The sequence below is a fragment of the Mustelus asterias genome, chromosome 28, assembly GCF_964213995.1.
Source record: "Mustelus asterias chromosome 28, sMusAst1.hap1.1, whole genome shotgun sequence".
Taxonomy (NCBI): Eukaryota; Metazoa; Chordata; class Chondrichthyes; order Carcharhiniformes; family Triakidae; genus Mustelus; species Mustelus asterias.
Genome location: NC_135828.1, coordinates 11,351,372 through 11,373,976, shown reverse-complemented (window position 1 = coordinate 11,373,976; position 22,605 = coordinate 11,351,372). Strand labels below are relative to the sequence as shown.

Sequence of the window (22,605 nt, the reverse complement as noted above, 5' to 3'; positions counted from 1 at the left end):
TGTTTCTGTGTTCGCTGGGAACTCGCTCTGAAAGCAGGGATCTTTAAACAAGACCCATTGCCCCGGCTGCAATTTAAACAGGGGGACATTTGAAACAATGGGGAGCGTTTAAGACGGTCCTGCTTTTGTTAAAACACCAGGGAATATAAACTGAGAGCTGTTGGCTCCTGTCCGACACACTCTCTGGAAAAACACAGGAGGGATTTGCCAATAAGGCTCTCCCTCCCAAACAAGCGAACCAGTCCCTTTTCTTTTGCTAATGGCACCTTACACTTCTCAAATCTTTGAGAACGGTCCCTGGAGAAATAAAAGGAGAGGGGATCAGGCTGAAATTCTCAGGGTTTTTAAAAATATTGAACCAGTAACAAAGGAAACAAATCAGCCTCTTTTTTTTTAATCACAGCAGAATGTTGTGCAAATGATTCAAATGTAACAGTGACACACACACACACACACACACACACTTTCCCTGGGTTCAGCCCGTCAGGTGGTGTAATATTGTTTCGAAATACAAACTTTGAAACATCTCAGACAAGCCCTGGTGTTGTGACTCCTGCGGGAGGTTTCCACTTTATCACTGAGTCTCAGGAGCAACAGAGCAGATTCTGTGAGAGAGGGAGAGGAGGCAAGAGAGAGAGAGAGGATGGGTCACTAATGCCCCCCTCAGGGAAGGAAGTCTGCCACCTGGTCTGCCCTACAGGTGACTCCAGAGCCACAGCAATGTGGTTTGACTCTCAACTGAGATGGCCCAGCGAGCCACTCAGTTCAGGGGCAGTTAGGGATGGGCAGTAAATGCAGGCCCCCAGCCAGCAACACCCACATCCCAGGGGAGAGGGAGGGGGGAGGGGGGTGTGGGGGGGGAGGAGTGGGGGTGTGGGGGGGGGAGGAGTGGGGGAGGGGGGAGTGGGGTGGGGGAGGGGGGAGTGGGGTGGGGGAGGGGGGAGGGGGGAGTGGGGTGGGGGAGGGGGGATGGGGTGGGGGAGGGGGGATGGGGTGGGGGAGGGGGAGTGGGGGAGGGGGGATGGGGTGGGGAGAGGGGGATGGGGTGGGGAGAGGAGGGGGATGGGGAGAGATGGGGGAGGGGGGAGATGGGGGTGGGGGAGGAGGGATGGGGGAGGGGAGGAGGAGGGGGGAGATGGGGGGAGATGGGGGGAGGGGGAGAGGGAGGAAGGGAGAGGGAGGAGGGGGAGAGGGAGGAGGGGGGAGAGGGAGGAGGAGGAGGGGAGGAGGAGGGGAGGAGGAGGGGGAGAGGGAGGAGGAGGAGGGGAGGAGGAGGGGAGGAGGAGGGGGAGAGGGAGGAGGAGGGGGGGAGAGGGAGGAGGAGGGGGGGAGAGGGAGGAGGAGGGGGGGAGAGGGAGGAGGAGGGGGGAGGGGGGAAGGGGAGAGGGGGGAAGGGGAGAGGGGGAAGGGGAGAGGGGGAAGGGGAGAGGGGGAAGGGGAGAGGGGGAGAGGGGGAAGGGGAGAGTGGGAGGGGGGAAGGGGAGAGGGGGAGGGGGGAAGGGGAAAGGGGGAGGAGGGGGGGAAAGGGGGAGGAGGGGGGAGAGGGGGAGGAGGGGGGGAGAGGGGGAGGAGGGGGAGGAGGGGGGAGGAGGGGGAGTGGGGTGGGGAGGGGGGAGGAGGGGGAGGAGGGGGGAGGGGGGAGGAGGGGGAGGGGAGGAGGAGGGGGATGGGGGGAGGGGAGGGGAGAGCGGGACGGGGGGGGGCGGGAGTGGGGAGGGGAGGGAGGAGGGGGAAGGAAAAGAGGGGGAGGCGAGGGGGAGAGACTAACTGCCTGAAGTTACCTTTCATCAAGTTTTTTGGTGATCTGGGAGTCCAGTTGAAGTGTTCACTGTTCCAGGTTAATATTAAAGAAAATACTTTTGTATTTCAGTCCCAGTATATTTCTGATCTTTCCGGGTGTTGAAATGAAAAAGCAACATCCACACAGAACACACAAGAACTCTGCCCAAACTCCTCAGGGAAACTGCGCTGTGAGTTGGGACATTTTGCTGGTACAGTGTCTCTGGCCTATCCCTTTAACAGCTCTGCCCCTTTAACAGCTCTGCCCCTTTAACAGCTCTCTCAGGTACGTGGAGTGGGGAAGTTCTCAGAGTGGGAGTTTAGCTGAGGGTTATCTGGAGACTATTCTTTGCCTCTTGTCCTTGTACAGAGGCTGCTATCCAGATAGGGGGGAGACATTGACGTGGTATGTGTCTCTGCCCTTGAATCTTTTACTCTGGAGTAGGCAGTGAGTTTTATTGGACTCAGCCTGAGAGCACCAACAATGACAGTTCCATTCCATTTCGAGAGTGTTTTACACCCTGAATGTTGATGTGAGGATTCTGTTACCCCTGCACGGACTGTCGGAGACTCTAACTGGAGTCCAAATACCAAGCAGCAGATATATCCACTGTGTTGAGAGTAGATACATACTGCAACCAGCAAGGCATCTTCTTTCCAAACCGAGGAGGTGGAGAGAGGACAAGATGTAACTATTCCCCCCAACACCTGAGCTTGGGTATTATTTGTGACAATTGGTGATAGGATTAGGCAGCAGGGTAACTGGATTGTGGCAGTGTGTTTCAAAGGTATTCTGTAACAATTAAAAAAAAGGAACCAAGACTTGTGTGTTGGAGTTTGCAGTTGGTTGTGACTGTCCTTCATGGAGGGAGGGGGAGGGGGAGGGGGAGGGGGGTGGCAGCCCCAGCAGCTCTGAGCAATGAGAGTGAGCAGGGGGAGAGTGAGCTGGGGGAGAGTGGGCAGAGGGAGAGTGGGCAGGGGGAGAGGGAGCAGGGGGAGAGGGAGCAGGGGGAGAGTGGGCAGGGGGAGAGGGAGCGGGGGATCAGGGAGAGAGTGAGCAGGGGGAGAGTGAGCAGGGGGAGAGTGAGAAGGGAAGTGAGTGAGCAGGGAAGTGAGTGAGCAGGGAGAGAGTGCGCAGGGGGAGAGTGAGCAAGGAGAGAGTGAGCAGGGAGAGAGTGAGCAGGGAGAGAGTGAGCAGGGAGAGAGTGGGCAGGGGGAGAGTGGGCAGGGAGAGAGTGCGCAGGGAGAGAGTGCGCAGGGAGAGAGTGGGCAGGGAGAGAGTGGGCAGGGAGAGAGTGGGCAGGGGGAGAGGGAGCGGGGGATCAGGGAGAGAGTGAGCAGGGAGAGAGTGAGCAGGGGGAGAGTGAGCAGGGGGAGAGTGAGCAGGGGGAGAGTGAGAAGGGAAGTGAGAGAGCAGGGAAGTGAGTGAGCAGGGAAGTGAGTGAGCAGGGAGAGAGTGCACAGGGGGAGAGTGAGCAAGGAGAGAGTGAGCAGGGAGAGAGTGAGCAGGGAGAGAGTGAGCAGGGAGAGAGTGCGCAGGGAGAGAGTGGGCAGCGGGAGAGTGAGCAGGGGGAGAGTGAGCAGGGAGAGAGTGAGCAGGGAGAGAGTGGGCTGGGGGAGAGTGAGCAGGGGGAGAGTGAGCAGGGAGAGAGTGCGCAGGGAGAGAGTGGGCAGGGGGAGAGTGAGCAGGGAGAGAGTGAGCAGGGGGAGAGTGAGCAGAGGGAGAGTGAGCAGGGGGAGAGTGAGCAGGGAGAGAGTGCGCAGGGAGAGAGTGGGCAGGGGGAGAGTGAGCAGGGAGAGAGTGAGCAGGGGGAGAGTGAGCAGAGGGAGAGAGACCAGGGGGAGAGTGAGCAGGGAGAGAGTGAGCAGGGGGAGAGTGAGCAGGGGGAGAGTGAGCAGGGGGAGAGTGAGCATGGGGAGAGTGAACAGGGGGAGAGTGAGCAGGGGGAGAGTGAGCAGGGGTAGAGTGAGCAGGGGAGAGTGACCATGGGGAGAGTGAGCAGGAGAGAGTGACCATGGGGAGAGTGAGCAGGGGAGAGTGACCATGGGGAGAGTGGACAGGGGGAGAGTGGACAGGGGGAGAGTGAGCAGCAATCTGTGTGTGTGTGTGTGAGGGAGAGTGAGCAGCAGTCTGTGTGTGTCTGTGTGTGTGAGGGACAGGGAGAGTGATCAGCAATCTGTGTGTGTGTGTGTGTGTGAGGGACAGGGAGAGTGATCAGCAATCTGTGTGTGTGTGTGAGGGAGAGTGATCAGCAATCTGTGTGTGTGTGTGTGTGTGTGAGGGAGAGTGAGCAGCAATCTGTGTGTGTGTGTGAGGGACAGGGAGAGTGAGCAGTAATCTGTGTGTGTGTGTGTGAGGGACAGGGAGAGTGAGCAGCAATCTGTGTGTGTGTGTGTGTGTGAGGGACAGGGAGAGTGAGCAGTAATCTGTGTGTGTGTGAGGGACAGGGAGAGTGAGCAGTAATCTGTGTGTGTGTGTGAGGAAGAGTGAGTGCAGCAATCTGTGTGTGTGTGTGTGTGTGTGAGGGACAGGGAGAGTGAGCTGCAATCTGTGTGTGTGTGTGAGGGAGTGTGAGCAGCAATCTGTGTGTGTGTGTGTGTGAGGGAGAGTGAGTGCAGCAATCTGTGTGTGTGTGTGTGTGTGTGTGTGAGGGAGAGTGAGTGCAGCAATCTGTGTGTGTGTGTGAGGGACAGGGAGAGCAGTAATCTGTGTGTGTGTGTGTGTGTGTGTGAGGGACAGTGAGTGCAGCAATCTGTGTGTGTGTGTGTGTGTGTGAGAGAGAGAGTGAGCAGCAATCTGTGTGTGTGTGTGTGTGAGAGAGAGTGAGCAGCAATCTGTGTGTGTGTGTGTGTGTGTGAGGGACAGTGAGAGCAGTAATCTGTGTGTGTGTGTGTGTGAGGGAGAGTGAGCAGCAGTCTGCGTGTGTGTGTGTGTGTGTGTGAGGGAGCAGCAATCTGTGTGTGTGTGTGTGAGGGAGCAGCAATCTGTGTGTGTGTGTGAGGGAGAGGGAGCAGCAATCTGTGTGTGTGTGTGTGTGTGTGTGTGAGGGAGAGTGAGCAGCAACCTGTGTGTGGGTGTGTGTGAGGGACAGTGAGTGCAGCAATCTGTGTGTGTGTGTGAGGGACAGTGAGAGTGAGCAGCAATCTGTGTGTGTGTGTGTGTGTGGGTGTGTGTGAGGGAGAGTGAGCAGTAATCTGTGTGTGTGTGTGTGAGGGACAGGGAGAGTGAGCAGCAATCTGTGTGTGTGTGTGTGTGAGGGAGAGTGAGCAGTTAACTGTGTGTGTGTGTGTGTGAGGGACAGGGAGAGTGAGCAGCAATCTGTGTGTGTGTGTGTGTGAGGGAGAGTGAGCAGTAATCTGTGTGTGTGTGTGTGTGAGGGAGAGTGAGCAGTAATCTGTGTGTGTGTGTGAGGGAGAGTGAGCAGTAATCTCTGTGTGTGTGTGTGTGAGGGAGAGTGAGCAGTAATCTGTGTGTGTGTGTGTGTGTGAGGCAGAGTGAGCAGTAATCTGTGTGTGTGTGAGGGAGCAGCAATCTGTGTGTGTGTGTGTGTGTGTGTGAGGGAGAGTGAGCAGTAATCTGTGTGTGTGTGTGTGTGTGAGGGAGAGGGAGCAGCAATCTGTGTGTGTGTGTGTGTGTGTGAGGGACAGGGAGAGTGAGCAGCAATCTGTGTGTGTGTGGGTGTGTGTGAGGGAGAGGGAGCAGCAATCTGTGTGTGTGTGTGTGTGTGTGTGTGTGGGAGAGTGAGCAGCAATGTGTGTGTGTGTGTGTGTGTGTGTGTGAGGGACAGGGAGAGTGAGCAGCAATCTGTGTATGTGTGTGTGTGTGTGTGTGTGTGAGGGAGAGTGAGCAGTAATCTGTGTGTGTGTGAGGGAGCAGCAATCTGTGTGTGTGTGTGTGTGAGAGAGGGACAGGGAGTGTGAGCAGCAATCTGTGTGTGTGTGAGAGAGGGACAGGGAGTGTGAGCAGCAATCTGTGTGTGTGTGTGTGTGTGTGTGTGAGGGACAGTGAGGGCAGCAATCTGTGTGTGTGTGAGGGACAGTGAGGGGAGCAATCTGTGTGTGTGTGTGAGGGAGAGTGAGGGCAGCAATCTCTGTGTGTGTGTGTGTGAGGGAGAGTGAGGGCAGCAATCTGTGTGTGTGTGAGGGACAGTGAGGGCAGCAATCTGTGTGTGTGTGTGTGTGAGGGAGAGTGAGGGCAGCAATCTCTGTGTGTGTGTGTGTGTGTGTGTGTGTGAGGGAGAGTGAGGGCAGCAATCTGTGTGTGTGTGTGTGAGGGAGAGTGAGGGCAGCAATCTGTGTGTGTGTGTGTGAGGGAGAGTGAGGGCAGCAATCTGTGTGTGTGTGAGATTCAGTGAGCAGCAATCTGTGTGTGTGTGTGTGTGTGTGTGAGGGAGAGTGATCATCAATCTGTGTGTGTGGGTGTGTGTGAGGGAGAGTGAGTGCAGCAATCTGTGTGTGTGTGTGAGGGACAGGGAGAGTGAGCAGCAATCTGTGTGTGTGTGTGTGTGAGGGAGAGTGATCAGCAATCTCTGTGTGTGGGTGTGTGTGAGGGAGAGTGAGCAGCAATCTGTGTGTGTGGGTGTGTGTGAGGGAGAGTGAGTGCAGCAATCTGTGTGTGTGTGTGAGGGACAGGGAGAGTGAGCAGCAATCTGTGTGTGTGTGTGTGTGAGGGAGAGTGAGCAGCAATCTGTGTGTGTGTGTGAGTGTGTGTGAGGGACAGGGAGAGTGAGCAGCAATCTGTGTGTGTGGGTGTGTGTGAGGGAGAGTGAGCAGCAATCTGTGTGTGTGTGTGTGTGAGGGAGAGTGAGCAGCAATCTGTGTGTGTGTGTGAGGGACAGGGAGAGTGAGCAGCAATCTGTGTGTGTGTGTGTGTGAGGGACAGGGAGAGTGAGCAGCAATCTGTGTGTGTGTGTGTGTGTGAGGGAGAGTGATCAGCAATCTGTGTGTGTGTGTGTGTGTGTGAGGGAGAGTGAGTGCAGCAATCTGTGTGTGTGTGTGAGGGAGAGTGAGCAGCAATCTGTGTGTGTGTGTGAGGGACAGGGAGAGTGAGCAGCAATCTGTGTGTGTGTGTGTGTGAGGGAGAGTGAGCAGCAATCTGTGTGTGTGTGTGTGTGAGGGAGAGTGAGCAGCAATCTGTGTGTGTGTGTGTGTGTGAGGGAGAGTGAGCAGCAATCTGTGTGTGTGGGTGTGTGTGAGGGAGCAGCAATCTGTGTGTGTGTGTGAGGGAGAGTGAGTGCAGCAATCTGTGTGTGTGTGTGAGTGTGTGTGAGGGACAGGGAGAGTGAGCAGCAATCTGTGTGTGTGTGTGTGTGAGGGAGAGTGAGCAGCAATCTGTGTGTGTGTGTGTGTGTGAGGGAGAGTGAGCAGCAATCTGTGTGTGTGGGTGTGTGTGAGGGAGCAGCAATCTGTGTGTGTGAGTGTGAGGGACAGGGAGAGTGAGCAGCAATCTGTGTGTGTGTGTGTGTGTGTGAGGGAGAGTGAGCAGCAATCTGTGTGTGTGTGTGTGTGAGGGAGAGTGAGTGCAGCAATCTGTGTGTGTGTGTGAGTGTGTGTGAGGGACAGGGAGAGTGAGCAGCAATCTGTGTGTGTGTGTGTGTGTGTGAGGGAGAGTGAGCAGCAATCTGTGTGTGTGTGTGTGAGGGAGAGTGAGCAGCAATCTGTGTGTGTGGGTGTGTGTGAGGGAGAGTGAGTGCAGCAATCTGTGTGTGTGTGTGTGAGGGACAGGGAGAGTGAGCAGCAATCTGTGTGTGTGTGTGTGTGAGGGAGAGTGAGCAGCAATCTGTGTGTGTGTGTGTGAGGGACAGGGAGAGTGAGCAGCAATCTGTGTGTGTGTGTGTGAGGGAGAGTGAGCAGCAATCTGTGTGTGTGTGTGTGTGAGGGAGAGTGAGCAGCAATCTGTGTGTGTGTGAGGGAGAGTGAGCAGCAATCTGTGTGTGTGTGAGGGAGAGTGAGCAGCAATCTGTGTGTGTGTGTGTGAGGGACAGGGAGAGTGAGCAGCAATCTGTGTGTGTGTGTGAGGGAGAGTGAGCAGCAATCTGTGTGTGTGTGTGTGTGAGGGAGAGTGAGCAGCAATCTGTGTGTGTGTGTGTGTGTGTGTGTGTGAGGGAGAGTGAGCAGCAATCTGTGTGTGTGTGTGTGTGTGTGTGAGGGACAGGGAGAGTGAGCAGCAATCTGTGTGTGTGTGTGTGTGAGGGACAGTGAGGGCAGCAATCTGTGTGTGTGTGTGTGTGTGTGAGGGACAGGGAGAGTGAGCAGCAATCTGTGTGTGTGTGTGTGTGTGTGAGGGAGAGTGATCAGCAATCTGTGTGTGTGGGTGTGTGTGAGGGAGAGTGAGCAGCAATCTGTGTGTGTGTGTGTGTGAGGGAGAGTGAGGGCAGCAATCTGTGTGTGTGTGTGTGTGTGTGTGTGTGTGTGAGGGAGAGTGAGCAGCAATCTGTGTGTGTGGGTGTGTGTGAGGGAGAGTGAGCAGCAATCTGTGTGTGTGAGTGTGTGTGAGGGACAGGGAGAGTGAGCAGCAATCTGTGTGTGTGTGTGAGTGTGTGTGTGTGTGTGAGGGAGAGTGAGCAGCAATCTGTGTGTGTGTGTGAGTGAGGGAGAGTGAGCAGCAATCTGTGTGTGTGTGTGTGTGAGGGACAGGGAGAGTGAGCAGCAATCTGTGTGTGTGTGTGTGTGTGTGTGAGGGAGAGTGAGCAGCAATCTGTGTGTGTGTGTGTGTGTGTGAGGGAGAGTGAGCAGCAATCTGTGTGTGTGTGTGTGTGTGTGAGGGAGAGTGAGCAGCAATCTGTGTGTGTGTGTGTGTGAGGGAGAGTGAGCAGCAATCTGTGTGTGTGTGTGTGTGTGAGGGAGAGTGAGCAGCAATCTGTGTGTGTGTGTGTGTGAGGGACAGGGAGAGTGAGCAGCAATCTGTGTGTGTGTGTGTGTGTGAGGGAGAGTGAGCAGCAATCTGTGTGTGTGTGTGTGTGTGTGTGTGTGGGAGAGTGAGCAGCAATCTGTGTGTGTGTGTGTGTGTGTGTGAGGGACAGGGAGAGTGAGCAGCAATGTGTGTGTGTGAGTGTGTGTGAGGGACAGGGAGAGTGAGCAGCAATCTGTGTGTGTGTGTGTGTGAGTGTGTGTGAGGGACAGGGAGAGTGAGCAGCAATGTGTGTGTGAGTGTGTGTGAGGGACAGGGAGAGTGAGCAGCAATCTGTGTGTGTGTGTGTGTGAGTGTGTGTGAGGGACAGGGAGAGTGAGCAGCAATCTGTGTGTGTGTGTGTGTGTGTGAGGGAGAGTGAGTGCAGCAATCTGTGTGTGTGTGTGTGTGAGGGACAGGGAGAGTGAGCAGTAATCTGTGTGTGTGTGTGTGTGAGGGAGAGTGAGCAGCAATCTGTGTGTGGGTGTGTGTGTGTGAGGGAGAGTGAGCAGCAATCTGTGTGTGGGTGTGTGTGTGTGTGTGTGTGAGGGAGAGTGAGCAGCAATCTGTGTGTGTGTGTGTGAGGGAGAGTGAGCAGCAATCTCTGTGTGTGGAGGAGCACATTGCTGGCACCGTCACTGTTCCTTGACGTCACACAGCCAGTCCTGCTCTCAAACATGCCTTTGTTATTCAGTGTGGCTTTCCATCTCACAGACACAGAGAGAGAGAGAGGTTGGTAAAAAGCGGAGCAGCTCACACATGGAGCTGCTCCCTCAGAGGCACCATTCAACAAGAAGCAGCAGCACCCCTCACACACAGCTCCTCACCCTTCTGGCCCCATACAGGGGGGTGGGGGGTCTCTACACAGGACAGTGGGGGTGTGTGGGGGGAAATCTCTGTACAAAACAGCGGGGGGGGGGGGGGCGGGGGATCACTGCACAAGACAGTTGCGAGGGGGTGGGTAAATCTGTGTACAAGACAAGTAAATTCCCTACAAAAAGCTATATTTCTGGAAGAGTTTACACTCCCGCACCCTCCCTGGAAGATATGGAAAGTGTTTTTCAACATGAAATAACTTATCTTGATTCGAGGGGAGGGGGGCGCTCCTATGTTGCTAAATTACTGCGGGTTTCCCTAACGTTAACTCTCCAAGTGTGCCCCCGGTTAGGAGCAGGCAGAGAGAGAGAGAGAGACTCCGGGAGCCCCTGTGTGTGAGCTCTGCCTCTTTCTGTCTCCACTGGGCTGAGATAGTGAGAGAGAGAGAGAGAGAAAGCAGAAACGCAGTCCTGGTCCTCTCTCCACACTCCTCTTCCCAGTGCCTGGCGGTGTGTTGGGAGATCTGGGACACATTTTGTTAGCAGCCGCCATACATGGCCCTTTGGTAATAGACTAGCCAGTGTAATTTGACACTTCAACTTGCTCTCCTGTATGCTAGTTGATTCACTGACTCACGCACTAACATTAAGTCGGTCTTTTTTTCTCTCTCTCTCCCTTTCTTTTTTAAATAACTGGGGACACACGAGGCAGAGAAATACCGAGGGCCTCCGCAAAAAAAAAAGGGGATTTCTCTTCCCGGGTTCTTTCATTCCGTAAGTAAGTTTCATGTCAATTTCTTGGGATTTCGCACCTTTTCTGTGTGTGTGTGTGTTTGTGTGTGTGTATCTCCTTGGCTCAGTGTTGAATGGGGCTCTCTGACTAATGAAACAATGGGGTGGGTGGAGGGGGTTTGTTCTCAGGCACAGAAAGCAGCTAAAGGAGACATTCTTGTCTGTTTCACCTCCCTGCGATTTCGCAGCCCCCCCGCTCCGACTGCTGGTGGAAATCTGTGTAGGGTTTACACTCCGGATTCCTGAATCGCCTCTTGTGTTGTTGGCACGGTGAGACACTCGGGGGTACGCTCTTTTCCTTGGCTAAGTCCCTCCCTGGTGTTGGAAAGCTTTTGGGGCAGCAAGAGAAAGAGAGGACATTTAAAAGAAAAAAGTGATCTGGGTTTAGGCCACTTTGTGTGTGTGTATGTATGTGTGTGTGTGTGTGCGACTCTGCATTTATCCAGACAGGCTAACTTCGTGTCTGATGGGGGCTACTTAACGAGTTTAAGCTTAGTTAAGAAGCAAAAAAAAAAGTGATGATCAGGGAGGTAAGCTTGCTTTCCCTCTCTCTCTCTCTCACCCTTTATCTCTCCCTGATAGAACAGTCAAGTCAGTACCCAGGGCCCCTTAGTGCAGAAGGGAAGGAACATTCCTGTTTGCATCTGTCCCAGGAAGCCAGGGCAGCTAACACACACACAGAAAGGAGGCAACTTGAACTGACCAGTTCTGCTTTCTAACCAGGGGAGGGAAATAATCTCCAGATGACTGTTGGAAGGTGGTGGTGAGGGGGGAGAGATGGAGAGGAAAACCATTATTTTTTTTCTGCTTGTCATCTAACAATCAAAGGAATGTAAAATCTTAAGAATATGTTGAGATTTAAAAAAAATAACCTATACAGGGAAATGTTATTTAATCCAGTTCCGAAAGAGTGGAATGTGATGTAGGAAATTATTATTTCTGCACCTGTGCTTGTAATTTTGAAATCGTTGTACCTTAAAAAAAATGTTAATGTTAACCACCTTTTCTGAAATTTGCTAAAAGGAGTTTAACTAATAATTTGCAACGATGTGATTGTACGGGATAACAGTTTGTTGCTCTTTGCCATTGCTGAGTTTCTGAGGCTATTGCCCACTTTTGTTTCTTGGCTTTATGTGCCCAGATGCCCAGTTGGTTAATTTGTGGCGTGCCAGCATTTTAAGGGAATATTAACTATCAGGGAAATTGATCCTCACTTATCACTCCTGGCCTGTGAAGCTGATGTACTGACTGACTGCCTTCGTTTCCATGAGCAAGAAGTATTTAAACTTGGCAGGTCTAACAAATGCTCCACCGAAGGAGCGAGGGGAGAGGTCGGAGTGTTGGATGACCGAGGGGTATTTTCTGGGCTCAGATCTACAATGGGCTTGTCTTTTGTGAATGGCACCACTGGGTTCGGAATAAGGATCGTTGTGAATCAGACGGTGTTATACTCTGCAGTGCTTGGTTGGAATGATTATTGGTGGGGTTGCGGGGAGTTGGGGTGGGGGGGTGCTGCAGAAGAGTGGTGGGTTACTGATGCCATGGGTGGCATCTTCTGGTCTTAGCTGCCCTGATTTGGACGCGCGAGCAACTGGCGATGGAAGCTCTGCTTTGACCTCCACTCTGCTCCAGTTGAGGATGTTGAAACACCACATGTTAAACAAAAGACACAATGCCAGTGAAATCTGCAGCAGAGCACATGCAAGTCCGTGAATCACACAGCACCGTACAACACTGAAAGCAACTTGTTCTTGAAGGGAGTGTAATTTCACAGGGTTAGGATCAGGACCCCGGTGTGATGGGCAGTGCTGTTCCCCGGTGATGAATGCCATTACAATGGGTTACATCTGTGACAGGACTGGAGTGGGAGGGGCCTTACCTAGTATTTCATAGATTCCCTACAGCGCTGAAGGAGGCCATTCAGCCCATTGAGTCTGCACCGACTCTCTGACAGAGCATCTTACCCAGGCTCCCCCCACCCAATGTATCCCCTTAATCCTGTATATTTACCATGGCTAATCCACCTAACCTACACATCTTTGAACATTAAAGGGTAATTTAGCATAGCCACTCCATCTCTCCTGCACATCGTGGGACACTAAGGGGCAATTTAGCATGGCCAATCCACCTAACCTGCACATCTTTGGTCACTAAGGGGCAGTTTAGCATGGCCAATCCATCTAACCTGCACATTGTGGGACACTAAGGGGCAGTTTAGCTTGGCCAAGACACCTACCCTGCAACATCGTGGGACACTTAGGGGCAATTTAGCATGGCCAATCCATCTAACCTGCATATGGTGGGACGCTAAAGGGCATTTTAGCATGGTCAGTCCATCAAACCTACACATCTTGGGACACTAAGGGGCAATTTAGCATAGGCAATCTACCTAACCCGCACATCTTTGGACTGTGGGAGGAAACCCACGCAGACACGGGGAGAAGGTGCAAACTCCATGAAAGTCACCTAAGGCCAGAATCAAATCCAGATCCCTGGCACTGTGAGGCAGCAGTGCTAACCACTGTCCCACCGTGAAGTACTTAAGTTTTGCTTTTAAGCAAACTCTGGCTTTTAGCCCCCCTGTGTGTGCTGAATTTGGCTGGCAGTTTTTAAAATAGATTTTTATCGCATTATATGAGTAAGTGAAAAATAATGGGCAGTGGACACGGACTATAGTATGGGTCCCAGATTGACTCTGGAACCATTGATAGCCCAAAAACCAATGAAATTCCCTCATCATTATCCTGTTACTTTCTACATTATATACACAGTCAGTCTGACATGTAAACATAGAACTGAGGGGCTGGAATAGTTTGTACAGCTCCTTGAGCCTGTTCCACTATTTAGTCAGATCATGGTTGATCTGATTGTGGCATCCACTCCACTTTCCGGTCTCACTCCTATAACCTTTTGACTCCCTTGGCAATCAAAAATCTATCTACCTCAGTCCTAAAGATATTCAGTTACCCTCCACTGCTGTCTGGGGAAGAGAATTCCACAGACGAACGATCCTCTGGGAGAAAATAAAATCTATCTCATCTCCGTCTTAAATGGGAAGCTCCTTTATTTTTTTTAGGATTCTCCCTGTTAACATAATGGAAGCTTTTGAGCAATGGAATAGCTGATTAGGGTTAGATCAAGTCCACTGGGATGAGGTTCATCAGCAGCATAATACTAGTACAGATCAGTTGGGCAGAATGGCCTGTTTCTGTGCAGTTAATTCTATGTAAAGGTACAATGACTACGCAGATGAGCAACTGATCAAGGGGTGAAGAACATTGGATGTTATGGTGGGATTGGTGGGCTCTGTTGTGAATGATGGCTGACCATAGGTGGCATGGTGGTACAGTGGTTAGCACTGCTGCTTCACAGCGGCAGGGACCCGGGTTCGATTCCCGCCTCGGGTCACTGACTGTGTGGAGTTTGCACGTTCTCCTCCGTGTCTGCGTGGGTTTCCTCCAGGTGTTCCAGTTTCCTCCCACAGTCCATAGATGTGCAGGTTAGGTTGATTGACCATGATAAATTGCTCCTTAGTGTCAGCAGGACTAGTGGGATAAATAGGTGAGGTTAGGGGAGTTAGGGCCTGGCTGGAACTCAATGGACCTGGATGGGACCCATACTGTAATTCCTATATGCCTGGATGAGACTCAATGGATTGAATGGTCTCTTTCTGCGCTGTAGGGATTCTATGATTCTACTATGCAATGTTGGTACTTTCAATGGACCAGGACATCATATGGGTGACGGTAGTGAACTTTAGATCAAAACGAATGATGGAGTGAACAGAGATGAGGAGGAATTTCTTCAGCCAGAGAGTGGTGAATCTGTGGAACTCTTTGCACAGAAGGATGTGGAGGCCAGGTCATTGAATGTCTTTAAGACAGAGATAGATAGGCTCTTGATTAATAAGGGGATCAGGGGTTATGGGGAAAAGGCAGGAGAATGGGGATGAGAAAAATATCAGCCATGATTGAATGGCGGAGCAGACTCGATGGGCCGAGTGGCCTAATTCTGCTCCTATGTCTTTTGGCCTTATGGCATCACATTTACAGAAGAGCAGATATTTATACTGTGATATACTGTGATATACTGTGACCTGTGAAAGATACCGGCACTGGTATGATTATAGCGAACAACAAACCTTGGAAGAGCAAAATCTGTTTATGAAGATGCAGGGGAAAAACAGATGGTTGCAGGTCAGGTACAGATGTGTCTTGTGTCCCAAGTTGGTTCAGGGTCAATATGTGCACAAGTAGTGGAATCACAAGCGTGCACTTCAGATCCAACCTGATGCAGGACTGACACAAAGATGCCTGTAATGTATCCCCTGACCATCTGGTATGCCGTACAATACAGTTCATATACTCAACATACTCTCCTCCCACAGTCTTTGCAGGGAAGGTGACCAGTGAATTGTCTGTGGGGGTTGACTGCATAGGTGAAGGAGAGTGCGTGTGTACTCATTGACTGAAATAATGCATCGCCTGATCTAAAGATTGCCGGAGTCATTATTAGATGTGGCGATTGGGGGGGACGGGGGGGTGGGGGGGACGGGGGGGGGTGGGTGGTGCAGCCGGTGTATATAATCATATTTCTGGCGTGAAATATGACCAAATGAAGTTGAAGTACAAAAGATTATAATTATTCTCCAAATATTGTTGTTCAAGCTTCACCAGTCCCAAGCCCTCCATTTCTTACTGGGTCAATAGACCATCTGATGTAGCACTGAGTTCTATTAGGTCCCTAAGATTTGCCCCTGGTATGTGATGATTTTAGCTCAGTTGATGTCTGGGTTCCCCAGCAGAATTTATTGGAAAAGAAAGACGCATGTTTATATAATGTCTTTCATGATCTCTGGACATCAGTCCTTTCCCATCAGTGAAGTTTTTTTTGATGTGTAGTCATTATTGCAATGAAGGAGATGTGACAGCCAATATGGATGCAGCAAGGTCAACACATGGAAATATCACAATGTCCTTTAGTGATATTGCTGAGAGCAGTGGGGTTAACCCCCCCCCCCCCCACCCCTTGCTATTCATTAACTAGAACATCCAACTGAGAGGACAGACTGGCTTTCTGCTTAATGTCTTGTCCAAAAAGTGGCCATTCCAATAGTTTGGTGCTTCTTCAGAAGTACATTGTACTGTCGGCCTATATTATAGCCTCAAGTTTCAGGAGGGGGGGAACTTAACCCACGAACACCTGACTGCTACCGTTGAGCCATGGTGAGACACTGTGCATGAGGAGATTGGGGAGTCTTGGTCCCCCACTTCTGATGCCCATCCTGGGTTCACTGGATATTGTGTGAAAACCGGTTTAAGTTCAGCCAGAATTGGATTCATCGGTCCCCTCTTGTTAGTCAAATAGCTTGTCAACAGACTGCTCTCTGAGTGTGATCTCCTGGGCTGGGAGGAGGGGGGGGGGGGGGGGGGGTCAAGTCTGGATCTGCAGGACAGGAGGAATAAGTACTGGTTAGATGCATTGGCCGTGCTAAATTCTCCCTCAGTGTACCCGAACAAAGTGTGGCGACTAGGGGATTTTCACAGTAACTTCATTGTATTGTTAATGTAAGCCTACTTGTGACCTTAAAAATAAATAAGTGGACAGGAGAACGTAATTGTTGCCTTATGATTCTCCAACCCGTCCTCTCCCTGATGCTGCAGTGTTAATTTTTACTTTTGCCTATGGACACTTTGCAACAGAAGATTGTTGGTTATGTTTGGTGAGCATTGGGCCATGGAGTATTTTCCTTTTGATCCGTACAATGTTGTCGCTGTTACCCTGGTTGTAATTAGCCCCGTCCAACGCAGAAGGGGGACTGTTTGGGAAGTGCAGCTTTCATTGACTGATGTAGTTGAATCACTTTTCCGAATTGCCAGGTGCACCAAGTGGTCCTATGCCTCAAGATACGCCTGACTGCTATCTCGAACCTGACCCTGGAATGTCCTACTCGCCCTATCCGGGCCTCCCACAGTCTTATACACCTCAATTGTATCCCTGAGGGAAACCCAGAAGAGAAATGTGCTCACTCATCACCCTCCCAATACCCAACACTGGGATATCCACCCCTGGTTCCCAAAGGGCCTGAACATCTCCCTTGTTAACCACTACTACTCTAGGCATTCACTAGAATATTTTGGGATTCTACCCAATGCATTACACAAGCCTCCCTCCCTCAGGCCTCCTCTTTAACTCCTCAAGTTTTCCCCTTTTCCTATTTTCCCCCCCACCACACAAATAGACCCTTGTTCAGCGCTCCTCACAAAGAAAGGCTAACGTGAATAAAAATGGAAAAACTACAGGGGACAAGGAGACAACAAGCCACAATATAAGGGCAAGGCATCACGAGGGGCAACAAGGGTTGGACGTGAGCCAAACGGAAAGTGGCAGAGCAAGAGAAAAAGGGGACATGTCCTCTCTCTGTCAGACCCCAAAAAAACCTGACCCCGGAATGTTCGCAATAGGTTCAGTACAGACTGCGTCTTTAGCACCTCCAAAGATCATGTTGGCCTCTTCAAAGAGGAAGTGTCAATGTTCAAACTCCTCAATGCTTTAGATATGTCAACTGCCATTTCCTGAAAACGTAGGGATCTTGCGCATTAGCAGCCACCTGGCTTATTGCCAGTTCTGCTCACTAGACCCCCACTCCCCCCACCCCTCCCCAATTCACCTCGAACCATATGTGCGGACTGTCACAAAGCTGTGATATTAATGGAACTGTGCATTGTTCCTGCTTTGTACAAGGGCGACCACTGGTAAGCCGCTTGGTTTCCTTCATAACCTGCCAGCCACTACCTACCAAAATACACCGCCGCTAATCTTTTCATTTCTCGCTAACGTGCCAGTTGACGCAGCATTTGAGTATTAATAGTTGGCATTTCCTCTTTGAGAACGCCAATCTGGTCTCTCCACATGCGGAGGGGATCCAGATTTTTTGCCACAAGCTGAACGGTCACGTTTTGAAGCAGCAGGCAGGGGTAGGTATCTCCTTACACTGGACTCCTTAACCGAGATTGAATTTCATGAAAAGTGGTTTGACCACTGCGAGCAGACTTTCTCAGTCATGACGCGACGTGCAGTGTTTCAAACCACTTACCCTCCAGAAGGCGTTGGCGATTTTTGCACATCATGAGAGGTTAGGGATGATATTTATCTGCAGGGTGATGGCTGTTGCAAGTAAGAAGCCTGGAGATGTTTTGCTGCTGCCTTTGTAACTCACTCCAGAATAGTTTTGTGGTCTCTGTTACAATGCACAATGTTTGTTTGTGTTTTTATTTCAACTCTTCCAGTCAAGGTCATCATTGACAGACGCGTGAAGTGATGAAGTTGGATTAATTGGTGGGAGTCGATGGACAAGGCAGCTCTTAACTAGTTGGCAGTCGGACTATTCTTGTTCCATGACAACCTGGTTGAAGTGATAAGATTTGTGCAAAATATAACAATATAGATAGATTAGGAATAGTTCTACGTTGCATTGCAATTAGTTGGACTTTCCAATGAAATATGCATTGTGTGCCTATAGAATCCCTACAGTGCAGAAGGATTGAGTCTGTACTGACCACAATCCCACCCAGGCACTATTCCCGTAACCCTGCACATTTACCCTGCTAATCACCCCTGGCACTAGAGACAATTTAGCATGGCCAATCCACCTAACCCGCACATCTTTGGACTGTGGGAGGAAACCGGAGCACCCGGAGGAAACCCACGCAGACACGGGGAGAACGTGCAAACTCCACACAGTCACCCGAGGCTGGAATTGAACCCAGGTCCCTGGCGCCGTGAGGCAGCAGTGCTAACCACTGTGCCACCGTGCCACCCATGTACCACCGTGCCACTATCAAAACACCTTGCCAAAATATGTTTTACCATTCAAACCAAAATATGTTTTAACTTTCGAACCTGCACATTCCCTTCCCTTCATTGTAATGTTATAAAAGCAAAATACTGCGGATGCTGAACTCAAACAGAAAAGGTCTCACAGCGCCAGGGACCCGGGTTCGATTCCTGGCTTGGGTCACTGTCTGTGTGGAGTTTGCACATTCCCCCCGTGTCTGCCTGCGTGGGTTTCTTCCGGGTGCTCCGGTTTCCTCCCACAGCCCAAAGATGTGCAGGTTAGGTGGATCGGCCTTGCTACATTGCCTCTTAGTGTCAGAGGGAGTAACTACGGTAAATGCCTGGGGTTATGAGGATAGGGCCTGGGTGGGATTGTGGTCGGTGCAGACTCGATGGGCCGAATGGCTCCTCCTGCACTGTAGGATTCTGTGATCTGGGCAGGTCTGACAGCATCTGTGGAGAGAGAACAGAGCTAACGTTTTGAGTCTGGACGACCCTTCGTCAGAGCTTCATTGCCTGCTTTTCTGATGGTTTTTACTTGGACATATTTCATGTCATGCGCTGGCGTATCCAGCCCCCTCTTCCTGCAGAGGACTTTGGGTTTGGAGGCAGAGGAGAATTGGAAAGATGGTGATTTCTTTCCAGAGGTCAGACGCAAGTGGTTCATATCTGCCCCTTTATCAGACTCGTAACCGACCAAACTGGTCTGTTTGTCCGCGAGGGCCGGATTCACCAGCGCTAGATTTCCATCAGTCATTTAGTGGTGAAATGCCCCAACTGGTAGTTGATCATGCTAGTGCATGCCTCAGTGGGGGTTCGATTCCCGGCTTGGGTCACTGTGCGGAGTCTGCACGTTCTCCCCGTGTCTGGCTGGGTTTCCTCCGGGTGCTCCAGTTTCCTCCCACGCTCCAAAGATGTGCGGGTTGGGTGGATTGGCCATGCTAAATTGCCCCTTAGTGTCAGGGTCGCTAGCTAGGGTAAATGTATGGGGTTATGGGGGTGGGGCCTGGGTGGGATTGTGGTTGGTGCAGACTGGATGGGCCGAATGGCCGCTTTCTGCACTGTAGGATTCTATGATTCAATGAACAATCATCTTGCTCAGCGAATGGGTGCCGTTTCCTGCTACTTTCTGCTATATAATTTTCTGCTATTTGGGATTCTCCAGTCTTGAGGTCAATGATCTCAGATTTAAAATTAACAGTTGACCTAACTTCAGTTCTGTGGAAGAGTGTTCCAAACTTCTACCACGCTTTCTGTGTACAAGTATTTGCTGACCTACGGTTTTGCTCACTACTTCAGAGACAGCATGGCCGCTCTAGTGTGCACACATCTCTCTCCCTTTACGATCAAACACGGTGTGGCTTAAGGCTTTTCCTTTTGTGTTTTTTTTTCTCTCCTTCGGAGCTCTTTAAATGGCAAATGAACCAGGCACCAACAAGGTTTCCAGTTTGTATTGTACAAGGCAGAAACTGACACAAGGCTGTAACTTGAGGCATCACTGATTGGAAGGGCACAGGTTCAGTTTCTGTTCCTTTCCCAACTGTCTGGGGCGATCACATGCGATGTTGCCTGGAGAGAACTTCCATCTGTTTGACCTCTTTCCCCTTGGGATGGAGAGAAATCCAATGGGAAGGTTGTCCCCAGGTCATCGAGAAGCTTCTGACCACATTGAACAAGCGGCATTCGGGAGAAGTCTGGGGGCGCAGGTTGGCACAGGTAGGGGGTGACCCAAGCAAACCTGGAATAAAGGGGTAGGGGGGATGGGTGGGTGAGTGAGAAATCGAGTTATTTTATATCCCCTCCCCACCTTTTATTTTCCATACCATTTTCCTTCTCTTCCCTGGCTGTAGTCTTTTTGCTAGTGTACTCAGGAGCAGGAGGCCATTTAACCCCCCCCCTGTAACGGCTCTCTCAGTCAATGAGATCGTGGTTGACCTGTGATCTGATCCCTTGTACTGCGTATCCCTTTGGTTAAAAATAATCGACTGTTCTCAGATTTCAAATTAACAATTGATCTCGCATCAATTTTGCAGAAGGGAATTCCACCCTTTCTGTGTACAAAATATTTCCTGACCTACAACTTTCATTGTTGCCATTGGATCGCTTGCTTCTTTGATGATTCTGAAAGTATGGGGCTTGTCAGTGCGTCAAGTGGTGATGGAGGCATCACTGTCCAACCCTCTGCTCACGTTAAACCCACGCAGGCACGTATTTATTTATTATTTCTTCCCTATTCCCCTGTGATGACACAGAGGCTAATCCCCCTTACCTCGCGTCGAATCTGCTACAATTATTGGGAAGGTGTTAACTGTTCATAATTAACGTTCGGAGGTCCATTAATATAAAGGCCTGATACTCGCTTTAAGTGAATAATTAACAAGGTATTTTATTTAAATAACCAGGAACTTTAACTAAACAAGTAACATATTAACTAAGGTGCTGTTCAAATAATACAAGGAACATTCATTACCAAAACAGTAATAACAGAATTTTAGTCACTCTCAAAGGCTTGATGGAATTTGGAAGCTTTTGGAGTTCCTCTGTAGTTGTCCGCTGTCTGTAAGGTCTTTCTGACTCAATATCTTTCTGTTAGATAGCTGGATGATTCTCTTAAGAGATATTTAAGCTGGCAGGGCCAGAGGGCTGCTCTAGGGATGAAAGCTGGCTTTTTGACTTGCTGCCCTGGCCTCTGGAGATGTTCTCCCAAGATTAAAGTTGAAGTTTATTTATTAGTCACAAGTAGGCTGTTCTCTCGCGATGTTTTCTGGAGGTGGTTGTTGCACTGGCCTTTTATACCTGCCGTGCCGTCGCAATTTTCTTGCACCATGATTGGTGTGATGTTGTCGACACTATCAAGTTCAAATCTGATAGGCTCTGAAAAGATGATTGTTTTATTTAAACTCATAGGCTGGCAGAATGCAAAATCCTGTTCCCAAGTCAATCCTGATGCTCGGTCCTTTTGAAACAAGTGTTGCAACCTGGAGTCTGTGTATACTCTGCATTTTAGCACAACTCGAAACCAGTTTTTGAAGGGACCACGCACTTTTTTCTTTCCCTCCAGCATTTTTTTTAACAATTCTTTTATATCTTTACAAACTTCACAGCGCCAGGGGCCCGGGTTCAATCCCGGCCTCAGGTCACTGCCTGCGTGGAGTTTGCACCTTCTCCCCGTGTCTGCGTGGGTTTCCTCTGGGTGCTGCGGTTTCCTCCCACATGTCCAAATATGTGTGGGTTAGGTTGATTGGCCGTGCTAAATTGTCCCTTAGTGTCAGGAGGATTAGCAGGGTAAATGTATGGGGTTATGGGAATGGGGTCTGGGTGGGATTGTGGTCGGTGCAGACTCGATGGGCCGAATCCAAATGGATTGGCTGTGCTAAACTTCTCCTTGGTGTCCAAAGATGTGTAGGTTAGATGGATTAGCAGGGTAAATACTTGGACTTACAAGGGTAGAGCCTGGGTAAGATAGTCTGTTGGGGAGTCAGTGCAGACTCAATGGGCCAAATGGCCTCCTTCTGCACTGTAAGGATTCTATGATTCTAAATCAACTTCGCAACACTCCCAACTAGGAGTACTTGAGACCGATAACGTCACACTGTTGTCTGGCTGACATTAGCTTAACTCAGCAGGGGTTGGATGCAGGACTTCCCTGACCCTTCTATTGGAGCTACTTGTTCACTAAATCACAAAGTGAGCTACTTCAGGAACACACATCGCAAATTCTTTTTCTTGTTTTTGCCCATCGTTCGGCCTGGACAGAAAATAAAAACTAATGGTGAGAAAGAATTCAGAGCCCTGGGCAGCAGGGTTGGACCGGGGTAAGGGTTGGAAACAGGAGGAGAGATTTTGTTTTTCAAATGTGGACAGTAAGGCGCCACATTCAGCTCCTATAGTTCGGGGAGATTTCTGGTTTGATCTCTGTTCCATTGGGAGAATCTCAGCCTGAGCTGTGACCACAAATCTAAAACTCGCCAAGAGAGTTCTGGGGCCTCGGGAAGGGAAATTGGCCAGGGTTCGTGTCTGCTGACCTACAAAGACCAGTTCCGGAAGCGATTGTGAGCTTCGTTGTTCAGACAGCATGGGACTGAGCTATGATCCCCTCCCTGGTTGATGGATAGCTTGTTGAGGCCTACTGACAGGGATCACAGCCTCAGAATCAGAGAACAGAATCGGAGAATCCCACAGCGCAGAAGGAGGCCATTTGGCCCATCGAGTCTGCAATGACCATAATCCCACCCAGATCCTATCCCCATAACCCCCATGCATTTACCCTAGCCAGTCCCCCTGACACTAAGGGGCAATTTAGCATGGCCAATCAACCCAACCCGCACATCTTTGGACTGTGGGAGGAAACCGGAGCACTCGGAGGGAACCCACGCAGACACGGGGAGAACGTGCAAACTCCACACACACACACACACACACACACACACACACACACACACACAGTCACCTGAGGCCAGAATCGAACCCAGGCCTTTGGCGCTGTGAGGCAGC

The 22,605-nt window shown here is 50.7% G+C and overlaps 1 protein-coding gene across 14 annotated transcripts in view; it reads left to right on the top strand.

Moving 5' to 3' along the window:
* Positions 1 to 1,954: 1,954 nt before the first annotated feature.
* Positions 1,955 to 22,605, top strand: part of zmiz1a (zinc finger, MIZ-type containing 1a) — a 393,531-nt gene continuing 372,880 nt past the window's right edge. For 6 of the 14 annotated variants that reach the window (XM_078199396.1, XM_078199402.1, XM_078199398.1 and 3 more), the window contains exon 1: positions 10,112 to 10,257. The gene's annotated coding sequence lies outside the window, so the exon portion shown is untranslated. Of the gene's footprint in view, positions 1,971 to 10,105; positions 10,262 to 22,605 lie in introns of those variants that run through there. The other 8 variants (XM_078199403.1, XM_078199401.1, XM_078199397.1 and 5 more) reach the window with 3 other exon arrangements.